Source organism: Phragmites australis, chromosome 15 (genome assembly GCF_958298935.1).
Source record: "Phragmites australis chromosome 15, lpPhrAust1.1, whole genome shotgun sequence".
NCBI classification, from domain to species: domain Eukaryota; kingdom Viridiplantae; phylum Streptophyta; class Magnoliopsida; order Poales; family Poaceae; genus Phragmites; species Phragmites australis.
In genome coordinates, this window is record NC_084935.1 from 13,463,660 (window position 1) to 13,476,964 (window position 13,305).

General features: G+C 60.1%; 37 non-coding genes across 37 annotated transcripts; all 37 read left to right on the forward strand.

Moving 5' to 3' along the window:
• The first annotated feature begins 105 nt into the window (after positions 1-105).
• Positions 106-224, forward strand: LOC133894597 (5S ribosomal RNA). Its single transcript, XR_009905393.1, has one exon. It is a non-coding gene; the product is annotated as a 5S ribosomal RNA (ribosomal RNA).
• A 223-nt stretch (positions 225-447) lies between these two features.
• On the forward strand, positions 448-566 carry LOC133894598 (5S ribosomal RNA). The gene has a single exon (XR_009905394.1). It is a non-coding gene; the product is annotated as a 5S ribosomal RNA (ribosomal RNA).
• A 223-nt stretch (positions 567-789) lies between these two features.
• LOC133894599 (5S ribosomal RNA) lies at positions 790-908 on the forward strand. Its single transcript, XR_009905395.1, has one exon. It is a non-coding gene; the product is annotated as a 5S ribosomal RNA (ribosomal RNA).
• Positions 909-1,131: 223 nt separating this feature from the next.
• LOC133893982 (5S ribosomal RNA) lies at positions 1,132-1,250 on the forward strand. Its single transcript, XR_009904805.1, has one exon. It is a non-coding gene; the product is annotated as a 5S ribosomal RNA (ribosomal RNA).
• Positions 1,251-1,473: 223 nt separating this feature from the next.
• On the forward strand, positions 1,474-1,592 carry LOC133894600 (5S ribosomal RNA). Its single transcript, XR_009905396.1, has one exon. It is a non-coding gene; the product is annotated as a 5S ribosomal RNA (ribosomal RNA).
• A 223-nt stretch (positions 1,593-1,815) lies between these two features.
• On the forward strand, positions 1,816-1,934 carry LOC133894077 (5S ribosomal RNA). The gene has a single exon (XR_009904894.1). It is a non-coding gene; the product is annotated as a 5S ribosomal RNA (ribosomal RNA).
• Positions 1,935-2,157: 223 nt separating this feature from the next.
• On the forward strand, positions 2,158-2,276 carry LOC133894601 (5S ribosomal RNA). Its single transcript, XR_009905397.1, has one exon. It is a non-coding gene; the product is annotated as a 5S ribosomal RNA (ribosomal RNA).
• Positions 2,277-2,498: 222 nt separating this feature from the next.
• LOC133894602 (5S ribosomal RNA) lies at positions 2,499-2,617 on the forward strand. The gene has a single exon (XR_009905398.1). It is a non-coding gene; the product is annotated as a 5S ribosomal RNA (ribosomal RNA).
• Positions 2,618-2,840: 223 nt separating this feature from the next.
• Positions 2,841-2,959, forward strand: LOC133893932 (5S ribosomal RNA). The gene has a single exon (XR_009904758.1). It is a non-coding gene; the product is annotated as a 5S ribosomal RNA (ribosomal RNA).
• Positions 2,960-3,182: 223 nt separating this feature from the next.
• Positions 3,183-3,301, forward strand: LOC133894603 (5S ribosomal RNA). Its single transcript, XR_009905399.1, has one exon. It is a non-coding gene; the product is annotated as a 5S ribosomal RNA (ribosomal RNA).
• Positions 3,302-3,522: 221 nt separating this feature from the next.
• On the forward strand, positions 3,523-3,641 carry LOC133893895 (5S ribosomal RNA). The gene has a single exon (XR_009904723.1). It is a non-coding gene; the product is annotated as a 5S ribosomal RNA (ribosomal RNA).
• A 223-nt stretch (positions 3,642-3,864) lies between these two features.
• On the forward strand, positions 3,865-3,983 carry LOC133894605 (5S ribosomal RNA). The gene has a single exon (XR_009905400.1). It is a non-coding gene; the product is annotated as a 5S ribosomal RNA (ribosomal RNA).
• Positions 3,984-4,204: 221 nt separating this feature from the next.
• LOC133894020 (5S ribosomal RNA) lies at positions 4,205-4,323 on the forward strand. Its single transcript, XR_009904841.1, has one exon. It is a non-coding gene; the product is annotated as a 5S ribosomal RNA (ribosomal RNA).
• A 223-nt stretch (positions 4,324-4,546) lies between these two features.
• LOC133894606 (5S ribosomal RNA) lies at positions 4,547-4,665 on the forward strand. Its single transcript, XR_009905401.1, has one exon. It is a non-coding gene; the product is annotated as a 5S ribosomal RNA (ribosomal RNA).
• Positions 4,666-4,888: 223 nt separating this feature from the next.
• LOC133893896 (5S ribosomal RNA) lies at positions 4,889-5,007 on the forward strand. The gene has a single exon (XR_009904724.1). It is a non-coding gene; the product is annotated as a 5S ribosomal RNA (ribosomal RNA).
• Positions 5,008-5,230: 223 nt separating this feature from the next.
• Positions 5,231-5,349, forward strand: LOC133894608 (5S ribosomal RNA). Its single transcript, XR_009905403.1, has one exon. It is a non-coding gene; the product is annotated as a 5S ribosomal RNA (ribosomal RNA).
• A 222-nt stretch (positions 5,350-5,571) lies between these two features.
• Positions 5,572-5,690, forward strand: LOC133894022 (5S ribosomal RNA). The gene has a single exon (XR_009904842.1). It is a non-coding gene; the product is annotated as a 5S ribosomal RNA (ribosomal RNA).
• Positions 5,691-5,912: 222 nt separating this feature from the next.
• Positions 5,913-6,031, forward strand: LOC133893878 (5S ribosomal RNA). Its single transcript, XR_009904707.1, has one exon. It is a non-coding gene; the product is annotated as a 5S ribosomal RNA (ribosomal RNA).
• Positions 6,032-6,254: 223 nt separating this feature from the next.
• Positions 6,255-6,373, forward strand: LOC133894024 (5S ribosomal RNA). Its single transcript, XR_009904844.1, has one exon. It is a non-coding gene; the product is annotated as a 5S ribosomal RNA (ribosomal RNA).
• A 222-nt stretch (positions 6,374-6,595) lies between these two features.
• On the forward strand, positions 6,596-6,714 carry LOC133893879 (5S ribosomal RNA). Its single transcript, XR_009904708.1, has one exon. It is a non-coding gene; the product is annotated as a 5S ribosomal RNA (ribosomal RNA).
• A 222-nt stretch (positions 6,715-6,936) lies between these two features.
• On the forward strand, positions 6,937-7,055 carry LOC133893880 (5S ribosomal RNA). The gene has a single exon (XR_009904709.1). It is a non-coding gene; the product is annotated as a 5S ribosomal RNA (ribosomal RNA).
• A 223-nt stretch (positions 7,056-7,278) lies between these two features.
• LOC133893881 (5S ribosomal RNA) lies at positions 7,279-7,397 on the forward strand. Its single transcript, XR_009904710.1, has one exon. It is a non-coding gene; the product is annotated as a 5S ribosomal RNA (ribosomal RNA).
• A 223-nt stretch (positions 7,398-7,620) lies between these two features.
• On the forward strand, positions 7,621-7,739 carry LOC133893882 (5S ribosomal RNA). The gene has a single exon (XR_009904711.1). It is a non-coding gene; the product is annotated as a 5S ribosomal RNA (ribosomal RNA).
• Positions 7,740-7,960: 221 nt separating this feature from the next.
• LOC133893883 (5S ribosomal RNA) lies at positions 7,961-8,079 on the forward strand. The gene has a single exon (XR_009904712.1). It is a non-coding gene; the product is annotated as a 5S ribosomal RNA (ribosomal RNA).
• Positions 8,080-8,302: 223 nt separating this feature from the next.
• On the forward strand, positions 8,303-8,421 carry LOC133894084 (5S ribosomal RNA). Its single transcript, XR_009904901.1, has one exon. It is a non-coding gene; the product is annotated as a 5S ribosomal RNA (ribosomal RNA).
• A 223-nt stretch (positions 8,422-8,644) lies between these two features.
• On the forward strand, positions 8,645-8,763 carry LOC133893884 (5S ribosomal RNA). The gene has a single exon (XR_009904713.1). It is a non-coding gene; the product is annotated as a 5S ribosomal RNA (ribosomal RNA).
• Positions 8,764-8,986: 223 nt separating this feature from the next.
• LOC133893918 (5S ribosomal RNA) lies at positions 8,987-9,105 on the forward strand. The gene has a single exon (XR_009904745.1). It is a non-coding gene; the product is annotated as a 5S ribosomal RNA (ribosomal RNA).
• Positions 9,106-9,328: 223 nt separating this feature from the next.
• On the forward strand, positions 9,329-9,447 carry LOC133894609 (5S ribosomal RNA). Its single transcript, XR_009905404.1, has one exon. It is a non-coding gene; the product is annotated as a 5S ribosomal RNA (ribosomal RNA).
• Positions 9,448-9,669: 222 nt separating this feature from the next.
• On the forward strand, positions 9,670-9,788 carry LOC133894080 (5S ribosomal RNA). Its single transcript, XR_009904897.1, has one exon. It is a non-coding gene; the product is annotated as a 5S ribosomal RNA (ribosomal RNA).
• A 223-nt stretch (positions 9,789-10,011) lies between these two features.
• LOC133893886 (5S ribosomal RNA) lies at positions 10,012-10,130 on the forward strand. The gene has a single exon (XR_009904715.1). It is a non-coding gene; the product is annotated as a 5S ribosomal RNA (ribosomal RNA).
• Positions 10,131-10,353: 223 nt separating this feature from the next.
• Positions 10,354-10,472, forward strand: LOC133894610 (5S ribosomal RNA). The gene has a single exon (XR_009905405.1). It is a non-coding gene; the product is annotated as a 5S ribosomal RNA (ribosomal RNA).
• A 223-nt stretch (positions 10,473-10,695) lies between these two features.
• LOC133894611 (5S ribosomal RNA) lies at positions 10,696-10,814 on the forward strand. Its single transcript, XR_009905406.1, has one exon. It is a non-coding gene; the product is annotated as a 5S ribosomal RNA (ribosomal RNA).
• Positions 10,815-11,037: 223 nt separating this feature from the next.
• On the forward strand, positions 11,038-11,156 carry LOC133894612 (5S ribosomal RNA). Its single transcript, XR_009905407.1, has one exon. It is a non-coding gene; the product is annotated as a 5S ribosomal RNA (ribosomal RNA).
• A 224-nt stretch (positions 11,157-11,380) lies between these two features.
• On the forward strand, positions 11,381-11,499 carry LOC133894613 (5S ribosomal RNA). Its single transcript, XR_009905408.1, has one exon. It is a non-coding gene; the product is annotated as a 5S ribosomal RNA (ribosomal RNA).
• Positions 11,500-11,722: 223 nt separating this feature from the next.
• LOC133894614 (5S ribosomal RNA) lies at positions 11,723-11,841 on the forward strand. Its single transcript, XR_009905409.1, has one exon. It is a non-coding gene; the product is annotated as a 5S ribosomal RNA (ribosomal RNA).
• A 222-nt stretch (positions 11,842-12,063) lies between these two features.
• LOC133894002 (5S ribosomal RNA) lies at positions 12,064-12,182 on the forward strand. The gene has a single exon (XR_009904824.1). It is a non-coding gene; the product is annotated as a 5S ribosomal RNA (ribosomal RNA).
• Positions 12,183-12,406: 224 nt separating this feature from the next.
• LOC133894615 (5S ribosomal RNA) lies at positions 12,407-12,525 on the forward strand. The gene has a single exon (XR_009905410.1). It is a non-coding gene; the product is annotated as a 5S ribosomal RNA (ribosomal RNA).
• The last annotated feature ends 780 nt before the right edge of the window (positions 12,526-13,305 follow it).

The window sequence follows — 13,305 nt, forward strand, 5'->3', positions numbered from 1 at the left end:
GGCGACACCGCGCGGCAGGACGTGGGGCCCACGCGCGCCGGGGAGCGGGCGGGGGAGGCGGCGCGGAAGGCGCGCATAAGGGGGGAGGAGGAGGCAGAGTATGTCGGATGCGATCATACCAGCACTAAAGCACCGGATCCCATCAGAACTCCGAAGTTAAGCGTGCTTGGGCGAGAGTAGTACTAGGATGGGTGACCTCCTGGGAAGTCCTCGTGTTGCATTCCCCCTTTTTGCTTAATTTTCCTCTCGTTCATCCGCCTCGTTGTATTCGTTTTATTTCTAACTTTTTTTTTTTGCGCAACCGGATCGCGGCTCGAGCTTCGGCGGTGCACCGGGAAGCGGGGCGACACCGCGCGGCAGGACGTGGGGCCCACGCGCGCCGGGGAGCGGGCGGGGGAGGCGGCGCGGAAGGCGCGCATAAGGGGGGAGGAGGAGGCAGAGTATGTCGGATGCGATCATACCAGCACTAAAGCACCGGATCCCATCAGAACTCCGAAGTTAAGCGTGCTTGGGCGAGAGTAGTACTAGGATGGGTGACCTCCTGGGAAGTCCTCGTGTTGCATTCCCCCTTTTTGCTTAATTTTCCTCGCGTTCATCCGCCTCGTTGTATTCGTTTTATTTCTAACTTTTTTTTTTTGCGCAACCGGATCGCGGCTCGAGCTTCGGCGGTGCACCGGGAAGCGGGGCGACACCGCGCGGCAGGACGTGGGGCCCACGCGCGCCGGGGAGCGGGCGGGGGAGGCGGCGCGGAAGGCGCGCATAAGGGGGGAGGAGGAGGCAGAGTATGTCGGATGCGATCATACCAGCACTAAAGCACCGGATCCCATCAGAACTCCGAAGTTAAGCGTGCTTGGGCGAGAGTAGTACTAGGATGGGTGACCTCCTGGGAAGTCCTCGTGTTGCATTCCCCCTTTTTGCTTAATTTTCCTCGCGTTCATCCGCCTCGTTGTATTCGTTTTATTTCTAACTTTTTTTTTTTGCGCAACCGGATCGCGGCTCGAGCTTCGGCGGTGCACCGGGAAGCGGGGCGACACCGCGCGGCAGGACGTGGGGCCCACGCGCGCCGGGGAGCGGGCGGGGGAGGCGGCGCGGAAGGCGCGCATAAGGGGGGAGGAGGAGGCAGAGTATGTCGGATGCGATCATACCAGCACTAAAGCACCGGATCCCAACAGAACTCCGAAGTTAAGCGTGCTTGGGCGAGAGTAGTACTAGGATGGGTGACCTCCTGGGAAGTCCTCGTGTTGCATTCCTCCTTTTTGCTTAATTTTCCTCGCGTTCATCCGCCTCGTTGTATTCGTTTTATTTCTAACTTTTTTTTTTTGCGCAACCGGATCGCGGCTCGAGCTTCGGCGGTGCACCGGGAAGCGGGGCGACACCGCGCGGCAGGACGTGGGGCCCACGCGCGCCGGGGAGCGGGCGGGGGAGGCGGCGCGGAAGGCGCGCATAAGGGGGGAGGAGGAGGCAGAGTATGTCGGATGCGATCATACCAGCACTAAAGCACCGGATCCCATCAGAACTCCGAAGTTAAGCGTGCTTGGGCGAGAGTAGTACTAGGATGGGTGACCTCCTGGGAAGTCCTCGTGTTGCATTCCCCCTTTTTGCTTAATTTTCCTCGCGTTCATCCGCCTCGTTGTATTCGTTTTATTTCTAACTTTTTTTTTTTGCGCAACCGGATCGCGGCTCGAGCTTCGGCGGTGCACCGGGAAGCGGGGCGACACCGCGCGGCAGGACGTGGGGCCCACGCGCGCCGGGGAGCGGGCGGGGGAGGCGGCGCGGAAGGCGCGCATAAGGGGGGAGGAGGAGGCAGAGTATGTCGGATGCGATCATACCAGCACTAAAGCACCGGATCCCATCAGAACTCCGAAGTTAAGCGTGCTTGGGCGAGAGTAGTACTAGGATGGGTGACCTCCTGGTAAGTCCTCGTGTTGCATTCCCCCTTTTTGCTTAATTTTCCTCGCGTTCATCCGCCTCGTTGTATTCGTTTTATTTCTAACTTTTTTTTTTTTGCGCAACCGGATCGCGGCTCGAGCTTCGGCGGTGCACCGGGAAGCGGGGCGACACCGCGCGGCAGGACGTGGGGCCCACGCGCGCCGGGGAGCGAGCGGGGAGGCGGCGCGGAAGGCGCGCATAAGGGGGGAGGAGAAGGCAGAGTATGTCGGATGCGATCATACCAGCACTAAAGCACCGGATCCCATCAGAACTCCGAAGTTAAGCGTGCTTGGGCGAGAGTAGTACTAGGATGGGTGACCTCCTGGGAAGTCCTCGTGTTGCATTCCCCCTTTTTGCTTAATTTTCCTCGCGTTCATCCGCCTCGTTGTATTCGTTTTATTTCTAACTTTTTTTTTTGCGCAACCGGATCGCGGCTCGAGCTTCGGCGGTGCACCGGGAAGCGGGGCGACACCGCGCGGCAGGACGTGGGGCCCACGCGCGCCGGGGAGCGGGCGGGGGAGGCGGCGCGGAAGGCGCGCATAAGGGGGGAGGAGGAGGCAGAGTATGTCGGATGCGATCATACCAGCACTAAAGCACCGGATCCCATCAGAACTCCGAAGTTAAGCGTGCTTGGGCGAGAGTAGTACTAGGATGGGTGACCTCCTGGGAAGTCCTCGTGTTGCATTCCCCCTTTTTGCTTAATTTTCCTCGCGTTCATCCGCCTCGTTGTATTCGTTTTATTTCTAACTTTTTTTTTTTGCGCAACCGGATCGCGGCTCGAGCTTCGGCGGTGCATCGGGAAGCGGGGCGACACCGCGCGGCAGGACGTGGGGCCCACGCGCGCCGGGGAGCGGGCGGGGGAGGCGGCGCGGAAGGCGCGCATAAGGGGGGAGGAGGAGGCAGAGTATGTCGGATGCGATCATACCAGTACTAAAGCACCGGATCCCATCAGAACTCCGAAGTTAAGCGTGCTTGGGCGAGAGTAGTACTAGGATGGGTGACCTTCTGGGAAGTCCTCGTGTTGCATTCCCCCTTTTTGCTTAATTTTCCTCGCGTTCATCCGCCTCGTTGTATTCGTTTTATTTCTAACTTTTTTTTTTTGCGCAACCGGATCGCGGCTCGAGCTTCGGCGGTGCACCGGGAAGCGGGGCGACACCGCGCGGCAGGACGTGGGGCCCACGCGCGCTGGGGAGCGGGCGGGGGAGGCGGCGCGGAAGGCGCGCATAAGGGGGGAGGAGGAGGCAGAGTATGTCGGATGCGATCATACCAGCACTAAAGCACCGGATCCCATCAGAACTCCGAAGTTAAGCGTGCTTGGGCGAGAGTAGTACTAGGATGGGTGACCTCCTGGGAAGTCCTCGTGTTGCATTCCCCCTTTTTGCTTAATTTTCCTCGCGTTCATCCGCCTCGTTGTATTCGTTTTATTTCTAACTTTTTTTTTGCGCAACCGGATCGCGGCTCGAGCTTCGGCGGTGCACCGGGAAGCGGGGCGACACCGCGCGGCAGGACGTGGGGCCCACGCGCGCCGGGGAGCGGGCGGGAGAGGCGGCGCGGAAGGCGCGCATAAGGGGGGAGGAGGAGGCAGAGTATGTCGGATGCGATCATACCAGCACTAAAGCACCGGATCCCATCAGAACTCCGAAGTTAAGCGTGCTTGGGCGAGAGGAGTACTAGGATGGGTGACCTCCTGGGAAGTCCTCGTGTTGCATTCCCCCTTTTTGCTTAATTTTCCTCGCGTTCATCCGCCTCGTTGTATTCGTTTTATTTCTAACTTTTTTTTTTTGCGCAACCGGATCGCGGCTCGAGCTTCGGCGGTGCACCGGGAAGCGCGGCGACACCGCGCGGCAGGACGTGGGGCCCACGCGCTCCGGGGAGCGGGCGGGGGATGCGGCGCGGAAGGCGCGCATAAGGCGGGAGGAGGAGGCAGAGTATGTCGGATGCGATCATACCAGCACTAAAGCACCGGATCCCATCAGAACTCCGAAGTTAAGCGTGCTTGGGCGAGAGTAGTACTAGGATGGGTGACCTCCTGGGAAGTCCTCGTGTTGCATTCCCCCTTTTTGCTTAATTTTCCTCGCGTTCATCCGCCTCGTTGTATTCGTTTTATTTCTAACTTTTTTTTTGCGCAACCGGATCGCGGCTCGAGCTTCGGCGGTGCACCGGGAAGCGGGGCGACACCGCGCGGCAGGATGTGGGGCCCACGCGCGCCGGGGAGCGGGCGGGGGAGGCGGCGCGGAAGGCGCGCATAAGGGGGGAGGAGGAGGCAGAGTATGTCGGATGCGATCATACCAGCACTAAAGCACCGGATCCCATCAGAACTCCGAAGGTAAGCGTGCTTGGGCGAGAGTAGTACTAGGATGGGTGACCTCCTGGGAAGTCCTCGTGTTGCATTCACCCTTTTTGCTTAATTTTCCTCGCGTTCATCCGCCTCGTTGTATTCGTTTTATTTCTAACTTTTTTTTTTTGCGCAACCGGATCGCGGCTCGAGCTTCGGCGGTGCACCGGGAAGCGGGGCGACACCGCGCGGCAGGACGTGGGGCCCACGCGCGCCGGGGAGCGGGCGGGGGAGGCGGCGCGGAAGGCGCGCATAAGGGGGGAGGAGGAGGCAGAGTATGTCGGATGCGATCATACCAGCACTAAAGCACCGGATCCCATCAGAACTCCGAAGTTAAGCGTGCTTGGGCGAGAGTAGTACTAGGATGGGTGACCTCCTGGGAAGTCCTCGTGTTGCATTCCCCCTTTTTGCTTAATTTTCCTCGCGTTCATCCGCCTCGTTGTATTCGTTTTATTTCTAACTTTTTTTTTTTGCGCAACCGGATCGCGGCTCGAGCTTCGGCGGTGCACCGGGAAGCGGGGCGACACCGCGCGGCAGGACGTGGGGCCCACGCGCGCCGGGGAGCGGCCGGGAGAGGCGGCGCGGAAGGCGCGCATAAGGGGGGAGGAGGAGGCAGAGTATGTCGGATGCGATCATACCAGCACTAAAGCACCGGATCCCATCAGAACTCCGAAGTTAAGCGTGCTTGGGCGAGAGGAGTACTAGGATGGGTGACCTCCTGGGAAGTCCTCGTGTTGCATTCCCCCTTTTTGCTTAATTTTCCTCGCGTTCATCCGCCTCGTTGTATTCGTTTTATTTCTAACTTTTTTTTTTTGCGCAACCGGATCGCGGCTCGAGCTTCGGCGGTGCACCGGGAAGCGGGGCGACACCGCGCGGCAGGACGTGGGGCCCACGCGCTCCGGGGAGCGGGCGGGGGAGGCGGCGCGGAAGGCGCGCATAAGGGGGGAGGAGGAGGCAGAGTATGTCGGATGCGATCATACCAGCACTAAAGCACCGGATCCCATCAGAACTCCGAAGTTAAGCGTGCTTGGGCGAGAGTAGTACTAGGATGGGTGACCTCCTGGGAAGTCCTCGTGTTGCATTCCCCCTTTTTGCTTAATTTTCCTCGCGTTCATCCGCCTCGTTGTATTCGTTTTATTTCTAACTTTTTTTTTTGCGCAACCGGATCGCGGCTCGAGCTTCGGCGGTGCACCGGGAAGCGGGGCGACACCGCGCGGCAGGATGTGGGGCCCACGCGCGCCGGGGAGCGGGCGGGGGAGGCGGCGCGGAAGGCGCGCATAAGGGGGGAGGAGGAGGCAGAGTATGTCGGATGCGATCATACCAGCACTAAAGCACCGGATCCCATCAGAACTCCGAAGGTAAGCGTGCTTGGGCGAGAGTAGTACTAGGATGGGTGACCTCCTGGGAAGTCCTCGTGTTGCATTCACCCTTTTTGCTTAATTTTCCTCGCGTTCATCCGCCTCGTTGTATTCATTTTATTTCTAACTTTTTTTTTTGCGCAACCGGATCGCGGCTCGAGCTTCGGCGGTGCACCGGGAAGCGGGGCGACACCGCGCGGCAGGACGTGGGGCCCACGCGCGCCGGGGAGCGGGCGGGGGAGGCGGCGCGGAAGGCGCGCATAAGGGGGGAGGAGGAGGCAGAGTATGTCGGATGCGATCATACCAGCACTAAAGCACCGGATCCCATCAGAACTCCGAAGTTAAGCGTGCTTGGGCGAGAGTAGTACTAGGATGGGTGACCTCCTGGGAAGTCCTCGTGTTGCGTTCCCCCTTTTTGCTTAATTTTCCTCGCGTTCATCCGCCTCGTTGTATTCGTTTTATTTCTAACTTTTTTTTTTTGCGCAACCGGATCGCGGCTCGAGCTTCGGCGGTGCACCGGGAAGCGGGGCGACACCGCGCGGCAGGACGTGGGGCCCACGCGCGCCGGGGAGCGGGCGGGGGAGGCGGCGCGGAAGGCGCGCATAAGGGGGGAGGAGGAGGCAGAGTATGTCAGATGCGATCATACCAGCACTAAAGCACCGGATCCCATCAGAACTCCGAAGTTAAGCGTGCTTGGGCGAGAGTAGTACTAGGATGGGTGACCTCCTGGGAAGTCCTCGTGTTGCGTTCCCCCTTTTTGCTTAATTTTCCTCGCGTTCATCCGCCCCGTTGTATTCGTTTTATTTCTAACTTTTTTTTTTTGCGCAACCGGATCGCGGCTCGAGCTTCGGCGGTGCACCGGGAAGCGGGGCGACACCGCGCGGCAGGACGTGGGGCCCACGCGCGCCGGGGAGCGGGCGGGGGAGGCGGCGCGGAAGGCGCGCATAAGGGGGAGGAGGAGGCAGAGTATGTCGGATGCGATCATACCAGCACTAAAGCACCGGATCCCATCAGAACTCCGAAGTTAAGCGTGCTTGGGCGAGAGTAGTACTAGGATGGGTGACCTCCTGGGAAGTCCTCGTGTTGCGTTCCCCCTTTTTGCTTAATTTTCCTCGCGTTCATCCGCCTCGTTGTATTCGTTTTATTTCTAACTTTTTTTTTTGCGCAACCGGATCGCGGCTCGAGCTTCGGCGGTGCACCGGGAAGCGGGGCGACACCGCGCGGCAGGACGTGGGGCCCACGCGCGCCGGGGAGCGGGCGGGGGAGGCGGCGCGGAAGGCGCGCATAAGGGGGGAGGAGGAGGCAGAGTATGTCGGATGCGATCATACCAGCACTAAAGCACCGGATCCCATCAGAACTCCGAAGTTAAGCGTGCTTGGGCGAGAGTAGTACTAGGATGGGTGACCTCCTGGGAAGTCCTCGTGTTGCGTTCCTCCTTTTTGCTTAATTTTCCTCGCGTTCATCCGCCTCGTTGTATTCGTTTTATTTCTAACTTTTTTTTTTTGCGCAACCGGATCGCGGCTCGAGCTTCGGCGGTGCACCGGGAAGCGGGGCGACACCGCGCGGCAGGACGTGGGGCCCACGCGCGCCGGGGAGCGGGCGGGGGAGGCGGCGCGGAAGGCGCGCATAAGGGGGGAGGAGGAGGCAGAGTATGTCGGATGCGATCATACCAGCACTAAAGCACCGGATCCCATCAGAACTCCGAAGTTAAGCGTGCTTGGGCGAGAGTAGTACTAGGATGGGTGACCTCCTGGGAAGTCCTCGTGTTGCGTTCCCCCTTTTTGCTTAATTTTCCTCGCGTTCATCCGCCTCGTTGTATTCGTTTTATTTCTAACTTTTTTTTTTTGCGCAACCGGATCGCGGCTCGAGCTTCGGCGGTGCACCGGGAAGCGGGGCGACACCGCGCGGCTGGACGTGGGGCCCACGCGCGCCGGGGAGCGGGCGGGGGAGGCGGCGCGGAAGGCGCGCATAAGGGGGGAGGAGGAGGCAGAGTATGTCGGATGCGATCATACCAGCACTAAAGCACCGGATCCCATCAGAACTCCGAAGTTAAGCGTGCTTGGGCGAGAGTAGTACTAGGATGGGTGACCTCCTGGGAAGTCCTCGTGTTGCGTTCCCCCTTTTTGCTTAATTTTCCTCGCGTTCATCCGCCTCGTTGTATTCGTTTTATTTCTAACTTTTTTTTTACGCAACCGGATCGCGGCTCGAGCTTCGGCGGTGCACCGGGAAGCGGGGCGACACCGCGCGGCAGGACGTGGGGCCCACGCGCGCCGGGGAGCGGGCGGGGGAGGCGGCGCGGAAGGCGCGCATAAGGGGGGAGGAGGAGGCGGAGTATGTCGGATGCGATCATACCAGCACTAAAGCACCGGATCCCATCAGAACTCCGAAGTTAAGCGTGCTTGGGCGAGAGTAGTACTAGGATGGGTGACCTCCTGGGAAGTCCTCGTGTTGCGTTCCCCCTTTTTGCTTAATTTTCCTCGCGTTCATCCGCCTCGTTGTATTCGTTTTATTTCTAACTTTTTTTTTTTGCGCAACCGGATCGCGGCTCGAGCTTCGGCGGTGCACCGGGAAGCGGGGCGACACCGCGCGGCAGGACGTGGGGCTCACGCGCGCCGGGGAGCGGGCGGGGGAGGCGGCGCGGAAGGCGCGCATAAGGGGGGAGGAGGAGGCAGAGTATGTCGGATGCGATCATACCAGCACTAAAGCACCGGATCCCATCAGAACTCCGAAGTTAAGCGTGCTTGGGCGAGAGTAGTACTAGGATGGGTGACCTCCTGGAAAGTCCTCGTGTTGCGTTCCCCCTTTTTGCTTAATTTTCCTCGCGTTCATCCGCCTCGTTGTATTCGTTTTATTTCTAACTTTTTTTTTTTGCGCAACCGGATCGCGGCTCGAGCTTCGGCGGTGCACCGGGAAGCGGGGCGACACCGCGCGGCAGGACGTGGGGCCCACGCGCGCCGGGGAGCGGGCGGGGGAGGCGGCGCGGAAGGCGCGCATAAGGGGGGAGGAGGAGGCAGAGTATGTCGGATGCGATCATACCAGCACTAAAGCACCGGATCCCATCAGAACTCCGAAGTTAAGCGTGCTTGGGCGAGAGTAGTACTAGGATGGGTGACCTCCTGGGAAGTCCTCGTGTTGCGTTCCCCCTTTTTGCTTAATTTTCCTCGCGTTCATCCGCCTCGTTGTATTCGTTTTATTTCTAACTTTTTTTTTTTGCGCAACCGGATCGCGGCTCGAGCTTCGGCGGTGCACCGGGAAGCGGGGCGACACCGCGCGGCAGGACGTGGGGCCCACGCGCGCCGGGGAGCGGGCGGGGGAGGCGGCGCGGAAGGCGCGCATAAGGGGGGAGGAGGAGGCAGAGTATGTCGGATGCGATCATACCAGCACTAAAGCACCGGATCCCATTAGAACTCCGAAGTTAAGCGTGCTTGGGCGAGAGTAGTACTAGGATGGGTGACCTCCTGGGAAGTCCTCGTGTTGCGTTCCCCCTTTTTGCTTAATTTTCCTCGCGTTCATCCGCCTCGTTGTATTCGTTTTATTTCTAACTTTTTTTTTTTGCGAAACCGGATCGCGGCTCGAGCTTCGGCGGTGCACCGGGAAGCGGGGCGACACCGCGCGGCAGGACGTGGGGCCCACGCGCGCCGGGGAGCGGGCGGGGGAGGCGGCGCGGAAGGCGCGCATAAGGGGGGAGGAGGAGGCAGAGTATGTCGGATGCGATCATACCAGCACTAAAGCACCGGATCCCATCAGAACTCCGAAGTTAAGCGTGCTTGGGCGAGAGTAGTACTAGGATGGGTGACCTCCTGGGAAGTCCTCGTGTTGCATTCCCCCTTTTTGCTTAATTTTCCTCGCGTTCATCCGCCTCGTTGTATTCGTTTTATTTCTAACTTTTTTTTTTGCGCAACCGGATCGCGGCTCGAGCTTCGGCGGTGCACCGGGAAGCGGGGCGACACCGCGCGGCAGGACGTGGGGCCCACGCGCGCCGGGGAGCGGGCGGGGGAGGCGGCGCGGAAGGCGCGCATAAGGGGGGAGGAGGAGGCAAAGTATGTCTGATGCGATCATACCAGCACTAAAGCACCGGATCCCATCAGAACTCCAAAGTTAAGCGTGCTTGGGCGAGAGTAGTACTAGGATGGGTGACCTCCTGGGAAGTCCTCGTGTTGCATTCCCCCTTTTTGCTTAATTTTCCTCGCGTTCATCCGCCTCGTTGTATTCGTTTTATTTCTAACTTTTTTTTTTTGCGCAACCGGATCACGGCTCGAGCTTCGGCGGTGCACCGGGAAGCGGGGCGACACCGCGCGGCAGGACGTGGGGCCCACGCGCGCCGGGGAGCGGGCGGGGGAGGCGGCGCGGAAGGCGCGCATAAGGGGGGAGGAGGAGGCAGAGTATGTCGGATGCGATCATACCAGCACTAAAGCACCGGATCCCATCAGAACTCCGAAGTTAAGCGTGCTTGGGCGAGAGTAGTACTAGGATGGGTGACCTCCTGGGAAGTCCTCGTGTTGCGTTCCCCCTTTTTGCTTAATTTTCCTCGCGTTCATCCGCCTCGTTGTATTCGTTTTATTTCTAACTTTTTTTTTTTGCGCAACCGGATCGCGCCTCGAGCTTCGGCGGTGCACCGGGAAGCGGGGCGACACCGCGCGGCAGGACGTGGGGCCCACGCGCGCCGGGGAGCGGGCGGGGGAGGCGGCGCGGAAGGCGCGCATAAGGGGGGAGGAGGAGGCAGAGTATGACGGATGCGATCATACCAGCACTAAAGCACCGGATCCCATCAGAACTCCGAAGTTAAGCGTGCTTGGGCGAGAGTAGTACTAGGATGGGTGACCTCCTGGGAAGTCCTCGTGTTGCATTCCCCCTTTTTGCTTAATTTTCCTCGCGTTCATCCGCCTCGTTGTATTCGTTTTATTTCTAACTTTTTTTTTTTGCGCAACCGGATCGCGGCTCGAGCTTCGGCGGTGCACCGGGAAGCGGGGCGACACCGCGCGGCAGGACGTGGGGCCCACGCGCGCCGGGGAGCGGGCGGGGGAGGCGGCGCGGAAGGCGCGCATAAGGGGGGAGGAGGAGGCAGAGTATGTCGGATGCGATCATACCAGCACTAAAGCACCGGATCCCATCAGAACTCCGAAGTTAAGCGTGCTTGGGCGAGAGTAGTACTAGGATGGGTGACCTCCTGGGAAGTCCTCGTGTTGCATTCCCCCTTTTTGCTTAATTTTCCTCGCGTTCATCCGCCTCGTTGTATTCGTTTTATTTCTAACTTTTTTTTTTTGCGCAACCAGATCGCGGCTCGAGCTTCGGCGGTGCACCGGGAAGCGGGGCGACACCGCGCGGCAGGACGTGGGGCCCACGCGCGCCGGGGAGCGGGCGGGGGAGGCGGCGCGGAAGGCGCGCATAAGGGGGGAGGAGGAGGCAGAGTATGTCGGATGCGATCATACCAGCACTAAAGCACCGGATCCCATCAGAACTCCGAAGTTAAGCGTGCTTGGGCGAGAGTAGTACTAGGATGGGTGACCTCCTGGGAAGTCCTCGTGTTGCATTCCCCCTTTTTGCTTAATTTTCCTCGCGTTCATCCGCCTCGTTGTATTCGTTTTATTTCTAACTTTTTTTTTTTTGCGCAACCGGATCGCGGCTCGAGCTTCGGCGGTGCACCGGGAAGCGGGGCGACACCGCGCGGCAGGACGTGGGGCCCACGCGCGCCGGGGAGCGGGCGGGGGAGGCGGCGCGGAAGGCGCGCATAAGGGGGGAGGAGGAGGCAGAGTATGTCGGATGCGATCATACCAGCACTAAAGCACCGGATCCCATCAGAACTCCGAAGTTAAGCGTGCTTGGGCGAGAGTAGTACTAGGATGGGTGACCTCCTGGGAAGTCCTCGTGTTGCATTCCCCCTTTTTGCTTAATTTTCCTCGCGTTCATCCGCCTCGTTGTATTCGTTTTATTTCTAACTTTTTTTTTTTGCGCAACCGGATCGCGGCTCGAGCTTCGGCGGTGCACCGGGAAGCGGGGCGACACCGCGCGGCAGGACGTGGGGCGCACGCGCGCCGGGGAGCGGGCGGGGGAGGCGGCGCGGAAGGCGCGCATAAGGGGGGAGGAGGAGGCAGAGTATGTCGGATGCGATCATACCAGCACTAAAGCACCGGATCCCATCAGAACTCCGAAGTTAAGCGTGCTTGGGCGAGAGTAGTACTAGGATGGGTGACCTCCTGGGAAGTCCTCGTGTTGCATTCCCCCTTTTTGCTTAATTTTCCTCGCGTTCATCCGCCTCGTTGTATTCGTTTTATTTCTAACTTTTTTTTTTGCGCAACCGGATCGCGGCTCGAGCTTCGGCGGTGCACCGGGAAGCGGGGCGACACCGCGCGGCAGGACGTGGGGCCCACGCGCGCCGGGGAGCGGGCGGGGGAGGCGGCGCGGAAGGCGCGCATAAGGGGGGAGGAGGAGGCAGAGTATGTCGGATGCGATCATACCAGCACTAAAGCACCGGATCCCATCAGAAATCCGAAGTTAAGCGTGCTTGGGCGAGAGTAGTACTAGGATGGGTGACCTCCTGGGAAGTCCTCGTGTTGCATTCCCCCTTTTTGCTTAATTTTCCTCGCGTTCATCCGCCTCGTTGTATTCGTTTTATTTCTAACTTTTTTTTTTTTGCGCAACCGGATCGCGGCTCGAGCTTCGGCGGTGCACCGGGAAGCGGGGCGACACCGCGCGGCAGGACGTGGGGCCCACGCGCGCCGGGGAGCGGGCGGGGGAGGCGGCGCGGAAGGCGCGCATAAGGGGGGAGGAGGAGGCAGAGTATGTCGGATGCGATCATACCAGCACTAAAGCACCGGATCCCATCAGAACTCCGAAGTTAAGCGTGCTTGGGCGAGAGTAGTACTAGGATGGGTGACCTCCTGGGAAGTCCTCGTGTTGCATTCCCCCTTTTTGCTTAATTTTCCTCGCGTTCATCCGCCTCGTTGTATTCGTTTTATTTCTAACTTTTTTTTTTTTGCGCAACCGGATCGCGGCTCGAGCTTCGGCGGTGCACCGGGAAGCGGGGCGACACCGCGCGGCAGGACGTGGGGCCCACGCGCGCCGGGGAGCGGGCGGGGGAGGCGGCGCGGAAGGCGCGCATAAGGGGGGAGGAGGAGGCAGAGTATGTCGGATGCGATCATACCAGTAAAGATGGCCAAATGGGCCAATCGGGCCGGCCCGGCACGGGCCCATCTCGGCACGGCCCGAAATCGGCACGGCCCGATTGGCCCATTTACTGTTACGGGCCGTGCCGTGCCGGCCCGCGTGCCGAGCCGTCGGCCCACGGCACGGCCCAACTGTCACCGTGCCGTGCCGGGCCGGCCCACGGCACGGTCGGCACGATGGGCCCGGCCGGCACGATGGGCCCGTTCGGCACGATGGGCCCGTTCGGCACGGTGGAGGCACGATAGGCCCGTTTGGCACGACGGGCCCGATCGGCACGGTGGAGGCACGACGGGCCAGGTCGGCACGGGAAGGCACGACGGGCCCGGCCGGCACGGGAAGGCACGACGGGCCCGGCCGGCACGGTGGAGGCACGTTGGGCCCGTCAGCACTCAAAAAAATAGGAAAAAAATCAAAAATAATAGCTAAAAAATCAAAAAAACAATAAAAAATATGGAAAATAAATACATAACATCTTTATTGATTGGTTGCCTCGTTAAAAACCTTTCTACTAGAAGGAAA